The sequence below is a fragment of the Physeter macrocephalus genome, chromosome 11 (assembly GCF_002837175.3).
Source record: "Physeter macrocephalus isolate SW-GA chromosome 11, ASM283717v5, whole genome shotgun sequence".
NCBI lineage: Eukaryota > Metazoa > Chordata > Mammalia > Artiodactyla > Physeteridae > Physeter > Physeter macrocephalus.
This window is the reverse complement of record NC_041224.1, coordinates 16,485,746-16,505,239: the sequence shown is the minus strand read 5'-3', so window position 1 is coordinate 16,505,239 and position 19,494 is coordinate 16,485,746. Positions and strand designations below refer to the sequence as shown.

The window sequence follows — 19,494 nt, the reverse complement described above, 5'->3', positions numbered from 1 at the left end:
CAATTTTGTTTATCTTCTCAAAGAACCAGCTTTTAGTTTTATTGATCTTTGCTGTCATTTTCTTTGTTTCTATTTCGCTTATTTCTGCTCTGATCTTTATGATTTCTTTTCTTCTACTAACTGGGTTTTTTGTTTGTTTGTTATTCTTTCTCTAGTTCCTTTAGGTGTAAGTTTAGATCGTTTATTTGAGATTTTTCTTGTTTCTTGAGGTAGGATTGTATTGCTATAAAGTCCCCCACTATTATTGTGTTACTGTCGATTTCCTCTTTTATAGCTGTTAGCATTTGCCTTATGTACTGAGGTGCTCCTGTGTTGGGTGCATATATATTTATAATTGTTTTATCTTCTTCTTGGATTGATCCCTTGATCATTATGTAGTGTCCTTCCTTGTCTCTTGTAACATTCTTTATTTTAAAATCTTTTTATCTGGTATGAGTATAGCTACTTGAGCTTTCTTTTGATTTCCATTTGCATGGAATATCTTTTTCAGTCTGTATGTGTCCCTAGGTCTGAAGTGGGTCTCTTGTAGACAGCATATATATAGGTCTTATTTATGTATCCATTCAGCAAGCCTGTGTCTTTTGTTTGGAGCATTTAATCCATTTACATTTAAGGTAGTTATCAATATGTATGTTCCTATTACAATTTTCTCAGTTGTTTTGGGTTTGTTATTATAAGTCCTTTCCTTCTCTTGTGTTTCCTGCATAGAGAAGTTCCTTTAGCATTTGTTGTAGAGCTGGTTTGTTGGTGCTGAATTCTCTTAGCTTTTGCTTATCTGTAAAGCTTTTGATTTCTCCCTTGAATCTGAATGAGATCCTTGCTGGGTAGAGTAATCTTGGTTGTAGGTTCTTCCCTTTCATCACTTTAAATATATCATGCCTCTCCCTTCTGGCTTGTAGAGTTTCTGCTGAGAAATCAGTTGTTAACCTTACGGGAGTTCCCTTGTATGTTATTTGTCATTTTTCCTTTGTTGCTTTTAATAATTTTTCTTTGTCTTTAATTTTTGTCAGTTTGATTACTATGTGTCTTGGCATGTTTCTCCTTGGGTTTATCCTGCCTGGGACTCTCTGCGCTTCCTGGACTTGGGTGGCTATTTCCTTTCCCATGTTAGGGACGTTTTTGACTATAATCTCTTCAAATATTTTCTCAGGTCCCTTCTCGCCCTCTTCTGCTTCTGGGACCCCTATAATGCAAATCTTAGTATTTTTAATGTTGTCCCAGAGGTCTCATTTCTTTTCATTCTTCTTTCTTTATTCTGTTCTGCGGCAGTGAATTCCACCATTCTGTCTTCCAGGTCACTTATCCATTCTTCTCCCTCAGTTATTCTGCTATTGATTCCTTCTAGTGTAGTTTTCATTTCAGTTATTGTATTGTTCATGTCTGTTTGTTTGCTCTTCAATTCTTCTAGGTCTTTGTTAAACATTTCTTGCATCTTCTCGATCTTTGCCTCCATTCTTTTTCCGAGGTCCTGGATCATCTTCACTATCATTATTCTGAATTCTTTTTCTGGAAGGTTGCCTATCTCCACTTCATTTAGTTGTTTTTCTGGGGTTTTATCTTGTTCCTTCATCTGGTACATAGCCCTCTGCCTTTTCATCTTGTCTATCTTTCTGTGAATGTGGTTTTCATTCCACAGGCTGCAGAATTGTAGTTCTTCTTGCTTCTGCTGTCTGCCCTCTCTTCTTTTATCTTAATCCACAGAATTTTAGGATCTCCCCCCCAAGTCCTGTTGATCTTGTGTTTATTTAAAATGGTCATAGTTGGTTCATCATGGGTTATTGCATTAATTTTGATTTTTTAAAATGTCTCATTAAAATATTATTTTATCTTGATTATTGAGTTTGGTGGGGAGGAGCCTTAAATTTTGCACCCGAGGAGAGTGCCTCACTCTCCTCACCCCAGTAGCTGCCTGTGTGTCACCCCAGGGACTTCACATCTCATGGGGTGACCTCCAGCCACAGAGCCCAGAAGGGGCAGAGCTGGGAAAGCCCAGCTCCCAGGCTTCACTTCTGCACATACGCAGTGTGTCACTGGAGCCATTCCCCAGCTCTGGGAGCCACGTCTGGACCAATCCTCCAACCACTCCTGCTCCCTGGAGGGGATGCAACCTTGCTGTCACTCTAGGCAGCCTGTGCCTGGAGATAAACCTGCCAGCTTAATCATTTTTCCACTTGGATAATCCCTCCTTTCTACTACTTGGGCGTGGTAGAAAGGCAGGAGCAGGGGGAGGCTGGGCTTGGTGCATTGCACAGAAGCTTTTAGAAGCCATGCAAGAGAGAGAAGGTTTAGCCCTAAGCTGCTGTTTAGGACAGAGAAGTTAGACATCGCTGGTATCTGTATAATAGTCTTTCTCCAATGCTGTCCTGCATGCAAGATGTGAGCTTCTCATTCTGGCACTTCACGCAGGACCAAATGACAGCAAAACCCGGAAATCTTTTCTGATGCTGAGGACCAGCTAGTCACTCTTGGAGATTTACAAAGCAGAAAGGTAAAGAAACAATTTGATCAGCGGCTCTGACTTATAACGTGACCGGGTTCCAAAAATCTATCACCTCTAAATCTTCACTTGTACAGAGTGGTGGGGTCCCCATGCTCTCCACCCATCCAGAGACCAAATGAAATTCTTCTCTGTGGAATTTATGCCATTTCTGCTTACCTCTCTCTCTTCAGTGAAAAGAGAGACCATTAGGAGAAAGGAAGTCTACAAAAGAAAGTAAAAACAGTTTTGCAGTAGATTTGAGTTTTAGAAATAATTTCTGTGAAAAATTGTCCCGCTGATATTAGGTCTGGGCCTTAATGATGGAGTCGTTTCCTTTTAATCATTGCTATCTTATAAATGCCTGTCTGGAATGCAACCATGGGCAGGGGCTGCTGTCTGGCTTCTTTGTGGTCGGCCTCGGGGGAAAGGGTAGCCACAAGATGTTCCCACCCTTCTGTGTACCCTCAGGAATTTGAAAATAAAACTCATGTGAAAACAAGAACAGCAACTTCCTTCTCCCTGCAGCCAGATGCCTTGGTTGACCGTATCCTGAATGGTTAGCTTTGGAAAAGACACCTCCCTTACCAGCCCAGCAGCCAGAGGTGCTGCCATTTCTGTAACAAGTTACCTGTTAAACACTCAGACTCAACAAGCAAGAATGATCTTAAAAGGCTCGGGAGGATTTTAGACTAATTGAGGGAGAACTTGCCCAATGTGTGTCACTTCTTCGTGGCTGTTCTTTTATTTCCAGGTAGTAACAGTGATGGTGACCATTTGCTGGTGGGGGTATTTAAGGAACAGAAGGTTCTCTGTTGTCAGAATCGCCCCTCCTGTGCAGAAGAGTGGGTAGGAGGTTAGAGAAAAAGATGGAGGAAACATCCATCTGTAAAGCGGAAAACCAAGAAGGTTTATGGGCAAAGACTGTGAGCCTCGTATTAGATTGAGCATGAAGAGGTATCCCTAGGATAGTTAAAAAAAGAATTGAATTTCAGACAAATGGAAAGATACGGATTGCTCTGTAGAGTAAGTGAAGCACTTATGGAATTTGTTTTCCTAGTACCAGTAGTGATTGACATGTAATATTATAAAAACTAAAATGTACAGAAGAGAGTTTGATTTCAGGTCAGTAGCTGTGGGGCACATTCCTGACCTTTTTAAGGTGCGATCAAAGGAAAGGTCAGAGGATCGTCTCTAGCTTGGGAGCTCAGTGGACAGAGTTGGGGGATTTGGTGACCGGCTGGCGTGGTCCACTCCAATCTCCTTCTGGCGTGCCTCCCTTTACTTTGGAGGCTGGAAGGCAGACCCATTCTGGAATAGAAGACGCGCTGGGTTCTGGAAGTAGGGACCAAGGCTTTTGTGGAGGCTTTGGGTTTTCTTTAGCATCATTTGCTGAGAGGTCTCTAGGCAGTCGCTCGCTTGATAGGGTTGAGAGTCAGGGTGCCAGGCATCCGTTTTTCTCCTTCCGAGGGCACAGGTGCGGTCTGGCTTTTCAGCAGGACCAGCAGTTTCCTGACTTCCATAGTGGAGTCACAGTGGCCTAGGGCTGTGACTCTGGACCGGAAGCTTCCTGCTCATCAAACAGGTTCTGCGACGTCCCAGTTCTCCAGTGAACATTCAGCTCAGTGATTCCACAAGCCGTTTAATAAATCTGTTTGGGTTTTTTGTTTGTTTGTTTGTTTTGCTTAAAGCTGGAGTTGGTTCCGTTCTCTGCAAGTGAACCCTGACAGATACATGGGGTCTGATTTGCTGTTTTTGTAGAAGTTGTAGTGCCTGCTCCTTCTTCACGTTCTAGAAAATATGGCAAGTAGTGGCAGATACAGACTGATGACCTTTAGAGACTTGGCAGTGAACTGGAGAATGAACTGGAGGTGTGGTTTCCCAACTGTGTTCCTCAGAGCTCTGGACTTTTGTGGAGTCTTCTCTATTATAAATGTTGTACTTTCATATAAGATTTCGTTTGGCAAATGAGCTATGCTGAACAGCTAACACCCACACAGTAAAAAACATTAAGTAGACCAAGGGGTGTTGGAGAATAAGGAAAGAGAGAAGGTATGAAGAAGTTTCTTTTCAATAACAGGAGTCCTCGAGTACTTCTATTTGGCTATATCGGGTGAGTCAAAAAGATTGTCTCTTAGGTTTTTTGCACTTGATATCATGAATGTCCTGAAAGGTAATTTTTTTTTAAAGTGAATCAATCTTTAAGCTAAGGGAGAAAAAATGGATTTGGGACTGGGAATTAACCACTGAAAGGAATATTTCAAGAATTCCTCTGGTATAGCAAAACATGTTTTTGTGATACAAGTAATCACCCCCCAATTTTCCTTTATAAGCTTGGATTTTCATATATGAGGTTTTCTGAAGAAGGGAGTACTTATCCAAGTTTACCCACTTGGCTCTTAAATTCACCCATATGAAAGAATGTTCTTGCAAAAGATTGTGTAGACTCATGATTTGTTTGTACTTACTTTAAAAAATAAAGTTAGTCAGATGTCTTTCGAAATCCCTTGCTATTAACATTCCTGGGTTGAAACTTTAGAACAGATTTCTCAGACTTTGAGGAAAAGATTTAGTTAATGCAGTACCTACAGAGTTCCGTGCCCTTTACCGACATCTCAAGGATTGCTTTGCAGACAGGGTGCAGGTAGGGAAAGCATCAATGAAGGTGAATAGAAAGTTTGGTGGAATCTAAGAGTCGGAGCCCTCCCCAAGCCACCATTAATTTACAGGGTCTGCCATCTGTTGGCTGAGTACCAATGAAAAGACTTGCAGAAGACTTGGGGTGTACTGTTTCTGTTCCCTCCTTTACAGCTGGGGTGTTGCTAAAGCTGGACCACAGGTCACCTTTTTGTAAACTTAACAGCAAACATTTCTAAACTGCAGGTGGAGCTATAGGGCTAAATAGCTGAAAAGGTGACTTCGGTTTCCTAAGCTATTTCAGAAAATCAATCTGCCTATAAGCCAGTGTGAGATATTTCTCTCTCTCTGTCACAACCATGAAACCCCATTCAAACCCAGAGACCTAGATAATGTTTATGCTTTTTTTTTCTGATGTTAAAATACCCTTATTCGAAAAAGAACTCTTCATCAAGTTTCATAAGACAACAGAAGAAAGCAAGGCAAGTTTTATCTGTATAAGGTATAAATATACTTCTCTACATCCAAAACAGTAATAGTATATTACTGTATATATATATATATATATATATATATATACTTAAAACAGTAATAGTAAAACAGTAATAGTATATAAGAACAGTAATAGTATATAAGAACTTAAAACAGTAATAGTATATAAGAACCTTTAAAACAAGAATTAATACAAGTAGCAGTTGGGCATAATATGTGTGCCAGGAAAATTAGGATAAGAATAATTGCTGTAGGGCTTCCCTGGTGGCGCAGTGGTTGGGAGTCCGCCTGCCGATGCGGGGGACGCGGGTTCGTGCCCCGGTCCGGGAGGATCCCACGTGCCGCGGAGCGGCTGGGCCCGTGAGCCATGGCCGCTGGGCCTGGGCGTCCGGAGCCTGTGCTCCGCAACGGGGGAGGCCACAGCAGTGACAGGCCCGCGTACTGCAAAAAAACAAACAAACAAAAATTTAAAAAAAAAAAGAATAATTGCTGTAATTGCAACCAAGACAAAAAAAGAAGATGAAAGGAGAAATGTAATGAGCTCCATGAATTTCATGATTTAAGAAGAGGTTTACAGCCGCCCATTTAGAACATTATAATCCAAGAACTCCTGTATCTTAATGTTGTTGACATCATATTATGTAATAGTTATATTTAACAGTTGTTTTATGGAAAGTTTCTTTGTCTGAAACTTCAAAATCCAAGGACAGAATATGAAACCATCTTATTAGAGGTTATGTCTTTTGGACTCTGTAGGTTTCTAGTGATCTAATCTGATACATGGAAAGAGTTCATACCGTCTTGATAATTCACTCGGCCCCCCAGGTGGTTGGCCCTTGGCTATTAATCATCTCATCGGCGGGGGCGGGGGGGGGTAACTTCAGATAGAGAGGAAAATTTGAGAAGCATGTCATGGCTGAAGGCTTGAAAGGAAAAAGAGAGGTGAAGAAGAAATCTCTCCCCGAATTCCAAATTCCTAATAATACCAACTGTTACTCTATACTCTCTCCAGGGATGAGGTTGAAAGTATCTGGATTGAGATGATGTACGCTGATATACTCTGCTACAGTTTGGTTGGAACAAGAGATGAGACACTGAACTACTTTTGGGGGAAAAAATTTCATTTACCAGTTGCTGTTGTTTTCCTTTGCCTCAAAAACCCTACCTACAATCGGTTGACTATCCCTTGCTATTTTTTCTGGTAAGTGCAAAATTCATTGCACCCTTAAGAGTTTCTTGCCAAGTTAGTTTGTTTGTTCAAAGCTGACTTTAAAACGTAATCCTGTACATGCATCTAATTATATAAGAGTTCGCACACATTTTTTGCACCTGCTTTTAAAGATGATTCTATGAACTGCTAAAAATAATATTAAGATGCAAGCCAGCTTTATGTCATATACCCAAGTAAAATTCCATCCTTGGTGCCCTCATCCTAAACGTGGCCTCCAGAGAGCTGCCTGCTGACATCTGGAAACTGAGATTTGTGGCAGCTTCTTCTATTTCAGGCAGAGTGTAAGAACAGAGGGAAATTCACATCTGCGTTGTTAGAGGGTAGATGTATATCTTCTCAGGCAAAGGAACTGGTGATTTTCCATCGAGTTTCTCAAGTAAGCTCTGTGACAGGGGATTGCAGCTAAGTGGCTTCGGGTCTGGAGATGAGGTCCTGTCTGCACCTCACCTATCTGCAGGAGGTCCAGTCTCCATCCCAGAAGCTGCTTTGGAGCACGACAGTAGGTGAGGGCCAAAGGCGCCACCGCGATGGTCTTCAGCTTCTTATCAGTTTGAGCCACTCTCTGAGGGGCTGTTATTGGCCAAACTGTATCTTCCCCTATTCCCCCACCTCCAAGTTCGTATGTTGAAGTCCTGACCCCTAGTACCTCTGAATGTGACTGTCTGAGGAAAAGGTAATTAAGTTAGAATGAGGTCACAAGGGTGGGCCCTCATCCGATAGGACTGGTGTCCTTATAAGAAGGGAAGGTTAGGACACAGACAGGTGCAGAGGGGAGGCCATGTGAGGACACAGGGGGAAGACTGCCGTCTATGAGCCAAGGAGAGAAGCCTCCGAAGAGACCAATCCTGCCTGACACCTTGGTCTCAGACTTCTAGCCTTCAGAACAATGAGAGAATAGGTTTCTGTTGTGAAGCCCCCCCAGTCCGTGGAACTTTGTTATGGCGGCCCCAGCACACTAACACAGAGACTCAGGACACTCTTTTCCTCCTACTTCCTTTCTCATACGAGGGGACAGTCAGGTTTACGGCAGTTGTCGCAAACTTGAAGTATTTCTTTCTTCAAGACAGTAAGATTAGATTCGTCAAGGTTTCTGTTTATTTTAAGTTGAGTTTTATTCTGTCCTCTTCCACCTTTGCTCAGTGCATCACCTTGGTTTCTTAGCATTGCAAGGGAGAATTTTAAACTCCTGGGACAGATTCATCTTCCATGACTACTTTTCTGTCTGACATCTCCCCAGCCCCATCCTCAGATTTAGCAAATGAAAGTTGCTTCACATCTAAGTGACTTAACTGGAGTCCATCAAGAAAAGCTCCGAATGTCATCATGCCGAGTTTGAGGTCTCAGGAGTTTGGTGATGTCATTAAAATGGATATTCCCACCAACTTTCCACTTTCAGAATTTTTCTAAGGTGTTAATTGGCTTTCAGACATCTCTGGCTACATGTCTCCCAGGAATATTAAAGCTAAACATGATAAAAATAAATCTTTCATTTTTTTTTCTCCTCCACAAGTTTTGCCCATTTCTCGATTTTTTTTCTCCATTCATGTATTTATGCATTTATTAAGAATCTGTTCAGTTCCTGGCACTGTTAAAGGTGTCATGGTGAGTTATTTTTAAAATATATGAAATCTGGTTCTTGTATTCAAGGAATTTTCAGTAAACTAAAGACACATGGTAACCATGTAAGGTCTTTAAAATATACATCAATCAAAGAGTACACAGATGAAGCTGTGCATACAGCCAGCCATACTGGCCTCCTGGCTGTGCCACATCAGGAATAGACCCATGCTTCTCTCTCTGTCCGGACTCAGCTCCATTCACAGGCCCCCATGTCTGCACGGCCCCTCCTCTCTTCATTCAGAGCTGAGCTCAAATGGCCTCATCAGAGAGCCCTCCCCTGAGTAAGATGGCACCCACCCTGCCAATCCTTTTTTGCATCCTTTCTCATGACACATCATTTGGGACAGTGGTTCTCAAATTTTAGCCGAGATATTATTAAGCCACAGACGTCTGGCTCTGCCTATTGCATTTATGGCTCAGTGGATCTGGGGTGAGACCCAAGAATTTGCAGCTCTAGCTAGTTCCTAGGTGATGCTGGCGCTTCTGATCAGGGGATCACTGAGTCAGGGTAGTATTGTGCCCTAGGAAAGATTTTAACGTGTCATTACAGTGTAGCAGCACGTGAGGGCGCTTTAATCGGTTCACAGTCGGGGATGGAAAGTAGTCCTCATACTTTGGCAGGAAAACGTGGAGGCCTTAAACCTCTGGCCTGGTTCACGTCCTTGGACTAGAGTATTTAATTCCAGCTCACGTGACTGGCAGGACCCTCACAAGAAGTATGGGGATACACATCCTCCTGCAGCAAGCTGTAGAGCCAACCTGCTAAGCTAGGACCGTCTTGCCTTCTGATCTAAGCAGTTCCTATTTTCAATCCCTATTTGATCGGTGAACTACCCTATTTTCGATCCCTATTTGATCGGTGAACTACCCTATTTTCGATCCCTATTTGATCAGTGAACTACCCTATTTTCGATCCCTATTTGATCGGTGAACTACCCTATTTTCGATCCCTATTTGATCGGTGAACTACCCTATTTTCGATCCCTATTTGATCGGTGAACTGGCTTTATCTTCCACCTCATCACCCAGCTTGACACACTTGGAAATGTCGGTAGAGCCAACGATGGAAAGGTAGCTGGACTTTTCACAGGACTTCATGCCTCTCTCTACCATGTCCCAGTTTTCCTCAATTCAGGTGTTCCCGCCACCAGCGTCCTGCCCTTGTCTGCCCCAGGGGAACCCTGGCCCCAGTCATGGTCAGTTAACACCCAGGTATTGGTACTGCTTGTTGTACTGACAAGGCAGAGGCAGATGGACGAGGCCAGTGCTGAAGGCTTTCCTGGAGGAGAGAGTTCCCTTGGTTTTGCAGGATTCTAGAGCAGCGTTCTTTCATATGCTTTCATTTGCCTTCATAAGAAGAGTCAAGTAATATGGGAACCTTTTTAAAAGAGTTCAATTTCACATACTAATTGAGTACATTTTAAATACCTGCAATACACATGGTGCTGTATTAGGTAGGAAGAAAGAACATCATTCTTTTAACAAATACTTACTGAGTTGCTACTAAGACAGCCCTGGGTGCAATCAGCAAAAGAGTCACAACCCCCTGATCTTCTAGAGCTTCTATTCTGTTGGGAGAGGCGGAGAATAAACAAATAAAATAGAGAATAGATGGTATAAATACTAAGGAGAAAAATAAAATAGGGGCAGGGGTATAGGGAGTGCTGAAGAGATGACGGTGTTAAGAGTTGTCATTCTGAAAAGGATGGACAGGGAGAGCATCACTGAGGAAGTGGCATGTGAGCCATGATCCAGAGCACGTGAAGATGTGAGCCGCACAGATGTCTGGGGGAGGAGAATTCCAGGCATAGGGATCAGCCAATGCAAAGACTTTGAGCAAAGGGCACACCAAGAGCGTTCAGGGAACAGCAAGGAGACACTGTGATTGGAGTCACTCTGTAACAGAGGAGTAGGGAATGAGGTTGGAGAAGCCACGGGAGCCGAACAGTATAGGGCTTGGACAACAGCAAAGGCTTGGGCTACGCTGTCCTCATCGTGATGGGAATGGCTGTATTGCCGAATTATGAGCAGTGGCACTGCTCCCATTTTAAAGATTGTATTGTGGCTGCTGGGTTTGGAATAGACTAAAGGGGGCCTGGGCACATGTTGCGAAGACCAGTTAGGAGTCTTGGCATAGTGTGGGGAGATGAGAAGTTTAGCAGTGGAAGCGGTGAGAAGAATTTGGATTCTGTGGGTGTTTTGAAATTAGAGTAAGAAAGATCCCTGCCATGCAGGGGGTCTAATGAAGGAGGCTTACGTATAAGAAATCACCATAGCAGCTAATATTTACTAAGCACTCACTCTATGCCAGATATGCGAATCTAACACATGGTACAGCAAAACCGGGATCTGAGCCCTGGCAGTCTGTCTGCAGAGCCCACATGCTAAACCACTATACTGAAGAGAGAAAGCAAGAAGAAGTCAGAAAACAGTGGAATAATATCTTCAAAAGCCTGGGGAAAATATCATTTTTAATGAATATTTCTTTAACTGGCAAAATTATTACTTAAGAGTGAGGGCAAAAAGAAGACATTTTCAGGTAAATGGATTAAGAGTATTTAACATTCACAGGCTCTGGCTGAAAGAACTAGTAGCATATGTATTTCACACAAAAATCCTCAACAAAATATTAGCAAATCAGATCCAAAAATGTATACATCACCACTGAGTGGGATTTGTTCCAGGTATGCCAGGCTGGTTCCGTGTTTGAAATACAATCAGTGTAATCTGCCATATCAACAGGCTAAAGAAGAAAAAATCATATGATTATATCAACTGGCACATAAAAAGCATTTGAAAAAACCAGTACCCATACATGATTTTTTAAAAACTCCTAGCAAACTAGGAATGGAGGGGAACTTTCTCACATCATAAAGAGCATCTACAAAAAAAAAAAAACCTACTGCTAACATCATACTTAATAACGAGAGACTGAAAGCTTTCCCTCGAAGTTTGGGAACAAGGCAGGAATGTCCAACCTCACCACTCTTATGCAACATAATTTGGGAAGTTCTAGCCAGTTCAGCAGACAAAAAAAGGAATAAAAGGCATGCCATTTGGAAAAGAAAATATAAAACTCTCTGTTTCCAAGTGATGTTATCTACATAGAAAATCCCAAAGAATGTACCAGAACAACAACAATGACAGCAAACCTCGTGTAGAATAAGTGAGTTCAGCAAGGTCACAGGATCCAGGATTAACATACAAACTCAACTGCATTTCTGTATACTAACAGCAGACACCTGGAAGCTAAAATAAAAGGCATAATAGCATTCACAATTGCTCTGAAGAAAATTAAATATTAAGTATAAATCTAACAAAACATGGATAGGATCTGTATGCTGAAAATTACAATATGCTGAGGAAAGTAATCAAAGACCTAATAAGTGAAGAGACACTGTTTTCATCGATTGGAAGCCTCAGCAAAGTAAAGATGTCTGTTTCCCCCAAATTGATCTATAGGTTTAAAACAATTCCTATTAAAATCACAGCAAGATTTTTTTTGAAACATAAACAAGTTTATTCTGAAATTTATATAAAAAGGCAAAGGAGCCTTTTATAGAATATTTAGAATAGCTAAGACAATTTTGACAAAGAAGAATAGAATGCGAGAACTCCATCTACCTGATTTCAAGCCTTACCAGAGAGCTATAGAAATCAAGACTGTACCGTATTAGCAGGGGGGTAGACACATAGATCAAGGAAACACAATAGAAAACCCAGAAATACACCCATAAAATTATGCTGAACTGATTTCTGACAAAATTGCAAAAGCAATTCAATGAAAGAAAGGCAGCTTTTTCAACAAGTGATACTGGATCAATTGGACATCCACAGGCAGAAAAGAGAACTTTAACCTAATTCTCACACTTGTACAAAAATTAATTCAAAATAGATCATGGACTTTAATGTAAAATGTAAAACTATAAAAACCTTTAGAAGAAGATAAGAGATGTTATTCAGGACTCGGAGCTTTGTGAAGAGTTCTTACACGTGACACCAAAAGCACATTCCATAAAAAGAAAAACTGATAAAATAGACCTTATCCAAAAAAGTGTCCAAAAAAATGGACCCTGTTAAGATGAAAATGTAAGTTACAATCTGGGAGAAAAATATTTGTAGTCATGTAACTGACAAAGGACTAATATTTAAAATATACAAAGAACTCAAACTCAACAGTAAAAAAATCAAACAATCCAATTAGAAAATGGACAAAATACGGTAAGAGACATTTCAACTGGAAAGGATGTACGAATAGTAAATAAGGACATGGAAATATGTTCCTCGTTAGCTTTTTGGGAAGTGCAGATTTAAATGTAGTGCAGAGATATCACTACACATATGTCAGAGTGGTTGAAATTTAAAATAATGATAACACCAAGTGTTAACAAGGATGCAGATAAACTGGGTCACTCATACATTGCTGGTGGGAATGTAAAATGGTCCAGTCACTCTGGAAAACAGTTTTACAGTTTCTTTTAAAACTAAAAATGGACTTATAGTATGACTCAGCAATTACAGTATTTGGCTTTTATCTCAGGAAAATGAATACTTATATTCACCAAGAAACTTGTACATGGATGTTAACAGCAGCTTTGTTTGTAATACCAACAGCTGGAAACGATGCAAATGTCCTTCAGTGGGCGAATAGTAAGTAAAATGCAGGACCTCCATACCATGGAATACTGCTGCCGTAACAAGGGACAAACTGTTGTTTCTTGCAACATCTTGGATGTACCTAAAGGGAATTCTTCAGTGTCTGTGTGTGGGGAGGGGAGCACCAATTTCTAAAGGTACTATTCCATTTATATAAAACACTATTTAAATACAATTATACAAATGGGGAACAGATTAGTAGTTGCCAGGGGTTAAGGGGTTTCTACAAAGGGGTAGCATGAGAGGGACTTGTTACGATGATACAATTATGTATTGTGATTGGGGTAGTAGTTACACAGAGTTAAATTTCATAGAATTACACACACACGTGTAAATCTGAGTAAGCGCTGTGGGTGGTTCCAACGCCAGTGGCCTGGTTTTGTTATTATACAAGATGTTATCATTGGTGGAAGCAGGGGAAGGGTGCATGGGACCTCTCTGTATATTTCTTTCCAACTTTCTGTGAATCTGGAATTATTTCAAAATTTAAAAATGAAAAAAAATTTGCTAAGAAGTATAATAAACCTAGGAGGAAGAAGCAGAGTATGTGAAGCGATGGTGAGAAAAATAAATTGGTAGTCGTGTTTTCCAGAAAACTGTAAGTAAGCGTCAATCCTAATGAATTCTTTAAGGGAGTTAAAAGCAGAATAAAATAAAAATACCAGAAAGAAACAAGGTAAGACCAGAGAGCGTGATCAGAGTAAACGCATTCTGAAAGCTTCCTATTACCTAAGAGGACAGAAAACCAAATATTTGAAGTGTCTTTATGATGAAAAGGTAGGACAGCATCTAAACCAACGATGATATTTTAATTCATACTAAAATCACTTACTGAGTATCTGCTGTGTGTCTGGAAACCTACTAACGTCACTAATTCTTATCATAATTTTGAAAGAAGGTCGTTTTATCCCCTTTTCATTGATGAAGCAGAGCCTAAATGGGGGTGAATGACATATGCGAAAGGTCATAGCAGGAAGTGGCAAAGCCAGGATTTGAACCCTGGGCTCTCTGATGCATAAGCCTTTGTTCTTATAACTCCACTATGCCCCCCTGGGCATGATGAATATTGAAATAAGTTAATTTTCTAAAGAGAATGCTTGCAGCGTTTTGAAGGTGAAATATTTTGACTTCTTATGGAATGAAATATGAATCATCTCTAAATTATGGGAAAAACAGAAAGCTTTCAAACTATGGGCAAAAACTTACTGCAAAATAGAAAGCTTTCAGGACTTCCCTGGTGGCACAGTGGTTAAGAATCTGCCTGCCAATGCAGCGGACATGGGATCAACCCCTTGTCCGGGAAGATCCCACATGCCGCGGAGCAACTAAGCCCGTGCGCCACAACTACTGAGCCCATGTGCCACAACTACTGAAGCCCACACGCCTAGAGCCTGTGCTCCGCAACAAGAGAAGCCACCGCAGTGGGAAGCCCACTCACCGCAACAAAGAGTAGCCCCCGCTCACCACAACTAGAGAAAGCCCGCACACAGCAACAAAGACCCAACGCAGCCAGAAGGAAAGGAGGAAGGGAGGAACGAAGGAAAGAAATGTATTAAAAAAATATTTCTCCCCCCCCCAAAAATATAGAAAACTTTCATGTCTTCCCTTTTCCTTTGTCAGTGCTAAACAGTCCTTGTGAAGCTGGGTATCTCAGGAGCCCATACTTCAACTAGTGTGTTACCTGGAAGAATAAAGAGCATCAATTAACATTCGAATTTAATGTTTTCTCAGTAAAGCTATGAACATAGAAATATAATTTTTAAATCTTATCCTGTGTGGATGAGAAAAAGGTGATTTTTAAATTTTAATTTTTAATTGAAATATAGTTGATTTACAATGTTGTGTTAATGCTGTACAGGAAAGTGATTCAGTTCTACATATATATATACCTTATTTTTGATATTCTTTTCCGTTATGGTTTATCAGAGGATATTGAATATAGTTCACTGTGCTATACAGTAGGACCTTGCTGTTTATCCATTCTATATATACCAATTTGCATCTGTTAATCCCAAACTCCCAATCCATCCCTCTCCCTCCCCACTTCCTCTTGGCAAGCACCAGTCTCTTCTCTATGTCCATTCTGTTTCTGTTTCAGAGATAGGTTCATTTCTGTCATATTTTAGGTTCCATAAGTGATATCATATGGTATTTGTCTTTCTGACTTAACTTCACTTAGTATGATAGTTTGTAGGTCCATCCATGTTGCTGCCAATGGCATTATTTCATTCTTTTTTATGGCTGAGTAATATTCCATTGTATGTATGTACCATGTCTTCTTTACCTATTCATCTGTTGATGGACATTTAGGTTGTTTCCATGTCTTGGTTATTGTGAATAGTGCTGCTATGAACATAGGGGTGCATATATCTTTTTGAATTATAGTTTTGTCTGGATATATGCCCAGGAGTGGGATTGCTGGATCATATGGCAATTCTAATTTTAGTTTCCTGAGGAACCTCAGTACTGTTTTCCGTAGTGGCTGCACTAACTTACCTTCCTACCAACAGTGTAGGAGGGTTCCCTTTTCTAGGAGGTGGTATTTTGGAGACCAAAGAAAACCACAAGTCTATCGAACTATTGGTTAATTTCCCATTTGTAAACTTATTTCTGTTTCTCCTGATGCTAAAATGATCTTGAAGCCCAAGTATTCTAAGATACATTTTCACACACCCACATATTCACAGAGCATGTGGTGAGAACACACACATGCACGAGCACGCATACAGACACACACACAGGTTGATAATGGGTCCTTAGGAAAGAGATGTTAGGGCTTAGTTCCTCCTGTTTGTTGACAGGTGTGAATAAAAGAAACCTGAAGATTCATCTTTGATCTAGCAAACTTTTTCTCCTTCTTTTAGTCTGGAATAAATGGCTAAATAAAGCTCTCCATTTTATAGGACTGAAAAGAAGGAGTACTTTGATCTTACTTGAAACATTGTTCAGCAGAAGCTTCTATTTACTGGCTCATAAAAGATTTTATGCCTCATCTGTTGTACTTAGGATGACTCTAGCAAATGTACTGGGAAAAGATTTGAAATGTGTTGCTTCCTGAAGTTAGAATTATAATCAGGTGTATTATTGAACCATCCAACTTTCCTTAATGTGTAGAGCTTTCTGCACTGGCAGGAAGTCTTGAAGTTAAACCCAAAGAGAACATTAAGCAAAATGTAGCCTTAGACTCTGAAAACATGGATGATCACCCATCCCTTTGTGCACAGACTTCAGAATGTGTGTGCCCAGCTCTTCCACAACAGTTTTATCTGATGAAACAACAGAAACACCTGTCACGGGCTGAGCTCACCGCCATCTATGAAAACATCAGGAACATTCTGATCCCAGCTCTGTTATGGAACAACTCAGAGACCTTGGGCAAATCTTGCCTCCTTCTTAGGCTTCAATTTCCTCATCTGTAAAATCTTGACCCATTTCCCAGGAGATCTCAGAAAAAGATTGGCACTAGAGAGATGGTAATGAAAAGCAGAAAATTTTCCAGAAATTCTTAGTGATAATTTAAAAAAAGGACCATTGGTTTATGTTGTGCCCTTGATAAAGTGAAGATAGCTACTCTTTTAACAAGGCAAAAACAAAAGGAAAGTACCAGAAAGAAAGAATTCCCCAAAAGACAGGCAGCCATGGCCCTAGTGCTCTGATTCTTCACGTCCAGCCCCGTTTTAGAGTCAGTGCTTTTCCAAAATGTCACCTTCAGTGCAATCTTAACAGCACTCACCATTCACATGGCCATGGTCATGAAGAGTGATCAGGGAGCTCTGCCTTATCCAAGTGGACCTATGAAAAGTGGCTCCACTGACAATTGGTTTATCTTTTTCTTTTTTCTTGTAATTGTTTTTCTTTAGATCTTTATTATTTATTTTTGGCTGCGTTGGGTCTTTCTTGCTGCGCACGGGCTCTCTCTAGTCATGGTGAGCGGGGGCTACCCTTCATTGCGGTGCGCGGGCTACTCATTGTGGTGGCTTCTCTTGTTGTGGAGCACGGGCTCTAGGGCTTCAGTAGTTGTGGCATATGGGCTTAGTTGCTCCGCAGCATGTGGGATCTTCCCGGACCAGGGCTCGAACCCGTGTCCCCTGCATTGGCAGGTGGATTCTTAACCACTACACCACCAGGGAAGTCCCTGTTTATCTTTTTCTTAACAAAAGATTAAAAGATATTTCTGAAATTTTTGTTTGAGACTCTTAATTTTTTAATGAATGGCCATTAAAATATTTTTTCTCAATTTTTTGATTCAATAAGGTTCACCTGGTCAACGTAGTTATTAATTCTCTTTTACATTAACCTTGAGAAGTCAGATAGCATATACTTAAAGCACAGACTCTGAGGCCAGATTGCTCGGGTTTACAACCCAGCTCCATCATCTACCACTATGTGATGCTGGTCAAATTACCTCTCTACTCTTTGCCTCAATTTCCTCATCTATAAATGGGAATAGAAGTAGAACCTACTTCACAGTGTTGTTGTAAGGAGCAAATTAGTTTATGTTAATTGCTTGTGTAATGCCTGAACCATAGTAAGTACTACAGAGTTGGGAACATTATTAAGTATCAATATTTCTTAAAACCACTGTGGGCAGATAAATCGTGAGCTATCAGCTCACCTTCAAAATGTATCTAGAACCTGGCCACTTTTTACCTCCTCTGCCCCTAGTCCACCACCACTTCTTGCTAGGCCTATTGCAGTAGCCTCCTAACTGGTTCTCCTGCTTTCTTTCTTGCCACCAACAATCTCCATAGAGCAACCTGAGTGGTCATTCCAACCCCCGAGTCACATCACATCACTCCTCTGCTCCATGTGCTTCATGACCCATCATCTGTTCAAAGTACAGGCCATCCACCATCTGGATGAGTTCAAGTTTACCCACCATCTGGCATCATCTTACGCTACCCTGTTCTCATCCCTCTGCTCCAACTACTGACGTGTTGGTAGTTCCTTTTTTTTTTTTTAACATCTTTATTGGAGTATAATTGCTTTACAATGGTGTGTTAGTTTCTGCTTCATAAACAAGTGAATCAGCTATACATATACATCTATCCCCACATCTCCTCCCTCTTGTGTCTCCCTCCCACACTCCCTATACCACCCCTCTAGGTGGTCACACAGCACCGAGCTGATCTCCCTGTGCTATGCGGCTGTTACCACTAGCTATCTATTTTACATTTGGTAGTGTATCTATGTCTATGCCACTCTCTCACTTTGTCCCAGCTTACCCTTCCCCCTCCCCCTCCCCATGTCCTCAAGTCCATTCTCTACGTCTGCGTCTTTATTCCTGTCCTGCCCCTAGGTTCTTCATAACTTTTTTCTTTTTTTAGATTTCATATATATGTGTTAGCATATGGTATTTGTTTTTCTTTTTCTGACTTACTTCACTCTGTCTGACAGACTCTAGGTCCATCCACCTCACTATAAAAAACTCAGTTTTGTTTCTTTTTATGGCTAATATTCCTTTGTATATATGTGCCACATCTTCTTTATCCATTCATCTGTCAATGGACACTTGGGTTGCTTCCATGTCCGGGCTATTGTAAATAGAGCTGCAATGAAAATTGTGGTACATGACTTATTGAATTATGGTTTTCTCAGGCTATATGCCCAGTAGTGGGATTGCTGGGTCATATGGTAGTTCTATTTTTAGTTTTTTAAGGATTTGTTGGCAATCTGTATGTCTTCTTTGGAGAAATGTCGATTTCGGTCTTCTGCCCATTTTTGGATTGGGTTGTTTGTTTTTTTGATATTGAGCTGCATGAGCTGCTTGTAAATTTTGGAGATTAATCCTTTGTCAGTTGCTTCATTTGCAAATATTTTCTCCCATTCTGAGGGTTGTCTTTTTGTCTTGTTTATGGTTTCCTTTGCTGTGCAAAAGCTTTTAAGTTTCATTAGGTCCCATTTGTTTATTTTTGTTTTTCTTTCCATTTCTCTAGGAGGTGGGTCAAAAAGGATCTTGCTGTGATTTATGTCATAGAGTGTTCTGCCTATGTTTTCCTCTAAGAGTTTGATAATGTCTGACCTTACATTTAGGTCTTTAATCCACTTTGAGTTTATTTGTGTGTATGGTATTAGGGAGTGTTCTAATTTCATTCTTTTACATGTAGCTGTCCAGTTTTCCCAGCACCACTTATTGAAGAGGCTGTCTTTTCTCCATTGTATATTCTTGCCTCCTTTATCAAAAATAAGGTGACCATATGAGCGTGGGCTTATCTCTGGGCTTTCTCTCCTGTTCCAGTGATCTATATTTCTGTTTTTGTGCCAACACCATATTGTCTTGATTACTGTAGCTTTGTAGCATAGTCTGAAATCTGGGAGCCTGATTCCTCCAGCTCTGTTTTTCTTTCTCAAGATTGCTTTGGCTATTCGGGGTCTTTTGTGT

The 19,494-nt window shown here is 40.8% G+C and overlaps 1 protein-coding gene and 1 long non-coding RNA gene across 26 annotated transcripts in view; one reads left to right on the top strand and one right to left on the bottom strand.

Moving 5' to 3' along the window:
• The window catches only part of KIAA1217 (KIAA1217 ortholog), a 329,171-nt gene that overhangs the window by 164,222 nt on the left and 145,455 nt on the right, over positions 1-19,494 (top strand). The window contains exon 1 of one of the 23 annotated variants that reach the window (XM_055087786.1): positions 6,437-6,806. The exons of the other annotated variants lie outside the window; for them this stretch is intronic. The gene's annotated coding sequence lies outside the window, so the exon portion shown is untranslated. Of the gene's footprint in view, positions 1-6,436; positions 6,807-19,494 lie in introns of those variants that run through there. 23 annotated transcript variants of the gene reach the window in all.
• On the bottom strand, positions 5,741-14,986 carry LOC114487117 (uncharacterized). 3 transcript variants are annotated; one of them, XR_008618503.1, is made up of 4 exons: positions 12,390-14,986; positions 11,609-11,705; positions 9,950-11,199; positions 5,741-6,046 (listed from the first exon to the last, which is right to left on the bottom strand). It is a non-coding gene; the product is annotated as an uncharacterized lncRNA (long non-coding RNA). The 3 variants fall into 3 exon arrangements; XR_008618502.1 differs by having other exon boundaries at positions 9,950-10,024; positions 11,119-11,705; positions 13,945-14,986; XR_008618501.1 differs by having other exon boundaries at positions 13,945-14,986.